Source organism: Solenopsis invicta, chromosome 14 (assembly GCF_016802725.1).
Source record: "Solenopsis invicta isolate M01_SB chromosome 14, UNIL_Sinv_3.0, whole genome shotgun sequence".
Classification (NCBI taxonomy): Eukaryota; Metazoa; Arthropoda; class Insecta; order Hymenoptera; family Formicidae; genus Solenopsis; species Solenopsis invicta.
Window position 1 is genome coordinate 7,799,243 of NC_052677.1, and position 5,160 is coordinate 7,804,402.

Sequence of the window (5,160 nt, forward strand, 5' to 3'; positions counted from 1 at the left end):
ATATTTCTTAACACTTTTCCTAAATAATATAAAATAATAAATTTCATAGTTTCTCAGAATGATCTCATGTGAAATTATGTAAAATTCTTTAGATTGTCTGATATTTTCTTCCATTTTTTTTCAACAAGAAATAAAAAATTTATAACTTCTCAAAACAATTCCATAATTATAAAAAATTTTTTATATTTTATCATATTTTTCCCAAAAACATCCTTGGTTAAAGGGATGTTTTTGGGAAAAATATGATAAATTTTTCTCATAATTTTTATACGAATTGGAATATTTTTCGAAAATACTTACAATTAGAAATACTTAAAAAGTCTACATCTCTTCTTAGAACTTTGTATACATGTGAATTCTGAAATATTCTGAGATTTCACAATTAAAAAAAAATATTTTTTGAACTTACTAGATTTTATAACACTTTATAAAAAATTATACACATGTTCTGAAAAATGATACAAAAAAAAATCTGAGAAAAAGTTTCACCGGGGGCCTGTATGTACGTGTAACTCGGTCCTGTGCCAAAGCATCTGCCATCTAAGGAGCGTTTAGTGAACTACAAGTGCAAGTCGGTAAGTCAACTCCTACGGTAAAACGTGGGGACAACCATTATATATATATATACAGGGTGTTCGTTAATGGTTGTCCAGCCTTTTACCGTACGTAGATGCCGTACCGACTGAGCTTGCTAATTTGCTAAACGTTTCCTAGATGACAGCTGCTTCGGTTGAGCGCGCGAACGCGATCTCGCAGGACCGAGTGACACGTACAGGCCCCTGGTGAAAATTTTTCTCATATTTTTTTCGTATAATTTTTCCGAACATCTGTATAATTTTTTATGAAACGTTATAAAATATAAAATAGTTAAAAGTACTTTTTTAAAACTGTGAGATGAGACATCTCAGAATACTTCAGAATGTACGTGTATGAAAAGTTCTAACAATAAGAGATGTAGACTTTCTAAGTATTATTTCTACGTATTTCTGAAAAATGTTCCTATTCGTATAAAAATTATGAGAAAAACTGTAACCAGGAATGTTAAATTCTATAAACGAGAAATTTTATAAAAAATTATTAGAATAGTTTTTACCGGGGAAAGCTGTGCATACTTTGTTATATTACATTTGTTACTAAGATTACTATTTCTATTTATTAATCAAATTAATAAATAAAGTAGTAAATAGAAACGTAGAATACTGAATACATTTAATAATATATCCACACAATTTTTATCACAAATTTTTAATACTTGTAATCTTTTGAATTTAAATATTATCTTTGAAGTACTTTTAATTTAAAGAACTTCAGAAATAATATTGTAATGTGATATCAAGTAATGAAAGCTAAATGGTAACGTGGACTTCCACACCACCTTTGAGGTTCCACGATTGGCGCGTTAGACAGCCTTATCGAAGAATGTTTGCGAGGCTGGAGTCGAGGCTGCGAAGATATGGTCAATTTAGACCTATTAAGCCTGCAGGTACATATTAATAAAATTTTTTAATAATGCAATTTTAAATATTCTATTCTTTTATTGTTATTTTTATACTCCGTACAGGGCGACCGCAGCGCATAGATACCGCGCAAATACGACAAATGGTTACGGATGAGCCAACCATCAGTATCCGAACCATAGCGCGGAATCAAGGCGTTAGCGTGAGTACGGTACATAAAGCTTTAAAAGCGGCTCGCTTCCATCCCTACAAAGTAACCTTGACTCAAGAGCTGCATATTAACGATGAAGCTCGCAGATTGAGATATTGTCAGTGGTTCTGTAATGAATGTGAGGAAGATTATAATTTTCCCAAACGCATTGAATTTTCGGATGAATGGGTTTTCCATAATAATGGCACCGCCATAACATGCATTACTGGGCCACTGAGAATCCTCACTGGATGCAGCAAGCACATACCCAAGTGAAGTGGTCGGTGAACGTTTGGGCAGGTATTCTTGGAGACCACATCATTGGGCCATATTTTTTTGATGGTAAGGTCGATGGCAATGCATACCGAACATTTCTTGAAAATCAATTTGTCGACCTGATGGGTGAGGTGCCACTGGAATCACGTATTAACATGTGGTTCCAGCAGGACGGCCATCCTGCACACACCGCCAGGGCGACAAGAGAATTATTGAATCGAAAGTTCGGTGCTCATTGGATCGGTCTTCACGGTCCTCATGAATGGCCACCGCGTTCACCAGACCTTATACCACTAGATTTCTTTCTGTGGGGTCATCTTAAACAGCAGGTGTATGCAACACGACCCGAAAACGTTCAAGACCTGAAAGATAGAATTGTACGAGCTTGCCGTGCAATAAGTCCACAGGTCTTGGAGCGGGTACGTGAAGCAATCGTGAGTCGGGCTTTACGTTGTGAGCAGGAGGAAGGGAGACACTTCGAGCACTTGCTCTAAAAATATGATAATTTGTTGTCATATTACGCACGATCATACGTAGATGTAACTTTTCATCTACGTGTGTTCTTACGCAATATGACTTCAAAATATCTATTTAAGCTTTATGTACCAAAAAAATAGGTCTTTAATGTGGTATAATATGGCTCTAGGCGAAGGTCCACTTCAAAAAACCTAACGCGCCAATCGTGGAACCTCAAAGGTGGTGTGGAAGTCCACGTTACCATTTAGCTTTCATTACTTGATATCACATTACAATATTATTTCTGAAGTTCTTTAAATTAAAAGTACTTCAAAGATAATATTTAAATTCAAAAGATTACAAGTATTAAAAATTTGTGATAAAAATTGTGTGGATATATTATTAAATGTATTCAGTATTCTACGTTTCTATTTACTACTTTATTTATTAATTTGATTAATAAATAGAAATAGTAATCTTAGTAACAAATGTAATATAACAAAGTATGCACAGCTTTCCCCGGTAAAAACTATTCTAATAATTTTTTATAAAATTTCTCGTTTATAGAATTTAACATTCCTGGTTACAGTTTTTCTCATAATTTTTATACGAATAGGAACATTTTTCAGAAATACGTAGAAATAATACTTAGAAAGTCTACATCTCTTATTGTTAGAACTTTTCATACACGTACATTCTGAAGTATTCTGAGATGTCTCATCTCACAGTTTTAAAAAAATACTTTTAACTTTTTTACATTTTATAACGTTTCATAAAAAATTATACAGATGTTCGGAAAAATTATACTTAAAAAATATGAGAAAAATTTTCACCAGGGGCCTGTACGTGTCACTCGGTCCTACGAGATCGCGTTCGCGCGCTCAACCGAAGCAGCTGTCATCTAGGAAACGTTTAGCAAATTAGCAAGCTCAGTCGGTACGGCATCTACGTACGGTAAAAGGCTGGACAACCATTAACGAACACCCTGTATATATATATATATATATATATATATATATATATATATATATACAGGGTGTCCCAAACCAATGTATAAAAATTATCACGATGAGATAGAAGAGATCGAGATAAATGAAAAAGTCTAATACTATTTTGCAATATTTGCAATAATTTTTGAGTAATAAAATATTAAGGTCAGCCAAATAAGAGCGCGCAGAGAGACAAGCGGTCGCTCGTCTGAGCCGTAGATCCGCCCATTGCGGCCCTATTGTAGGCTACGGTAAGTGGCGAGCGGCGAGGGAAAGGATAGCTTGGCACCGCATCGCGTCGAACTGGGCGGTCTTACGGCTCAGGCGACCAACCGTTTGCTTCTCCGCGTGCTCTTATTCGGCTGACTTTAATATTTTATTACACGAAAATTATTGCAAATATCGCAAACTATTATTAGACTTTTTGATTTATCTCGATCCCTTCTACCTCATCGTAGTAATCTTTATACATTGGTCTGGGACACCCTGTATACAGGGTAATTCAGAATAACTCGTTGTTCTTCGAGGAACGTATTCCTGGTCAAATTCTAAGAAAATTTTTCCTTTGGTAAAAATTTGGCAGACGCTTAGATTTTGAAATATAAGCTGATTAAATTAACGTATCACGGGTCAACTACATACGGTATGCAGGGACGGCGCACTTACCATTATGCGAGGGTGTCATGAGACGCCTGCTGCACTCAGCTGATACAACACACAAGAGTCTCTTTTCCCCCTCTCTCTCTCTCTCTCTGTCATATCACAATGCCATTACAAAAATCATGCAACTCTAAATTTATGTGAGATTTATGACCATCAAGCAGCACAAGCACTGGAAAGTTAATATTCTTTTCTACAAGTTTTGGATAAAATACATTTGCAATATATTCAAAGAAAGTTGGACTAATCATCTATCCTGAATCACTTTTTCCTGCAGCTACTCCATCCGGTAGAGATTCCATGACATCACGTGAAAATCTTTTATAGGGATATATTATTAAAGAATTAATAGATTCTCCATTAGCAGAAACTGTACATAATATACTCATGCATTGTTTTTCTTGGCCTGATGCTAAGATATACTGATTCTTTTCTTCTTTCTTTGCAAGAATTTTGCCAAGTTTAGGACATAATGACATTCCTGTTTCATCCATATTAAAAATTCTTGAATTTTCTAAAATATCATATGCATCTTCTTCAATCAAATACTGCCTTAAACAAGTAAACTATTCACGTATGCTTTCTTCTGTAACAGATGCTCTAGCTTTTGATAATACTTTAGTATTCCTTAAACTAATTTCAGGATGTTTTTTCAAAAATAAATTTATCCATTTTCTACCAGGTCTATTGTTTACAAATGGATTTTCTCGTAATTTTTTCTAAAATAGATTGCACTGCATCTTGTACGTCACTTGTACGCATTGGGAATTCTAACTTTGCTTTTTGAATAATCCACGTTTTAATTCGTTCTTCTTCTTTTGGGTAAAGAACAGGCGAAGGCCCCATTTTTCTTTCAATAGGTGCTTTATCGTGTAACTTATTGAAAAGGGTACTTTTTGGTATCTTATATAGCTGCGATGCTTTATTAATGCTCATCCCATCAATACGTACACTGTTAATAGCATCTTGCAATGCTTCTTGTGAATAAATAAACTTACAATATTTTTTCTTTCTATTTTTTGCCTGATTATTCGACATCGTATTCAAGAATCTAAAAAGAAATATAATGACAAAAGGAAGTTAATTTCACTATCATTTTGTTTATATTTATAATAAATCTTTTGTTTTAACC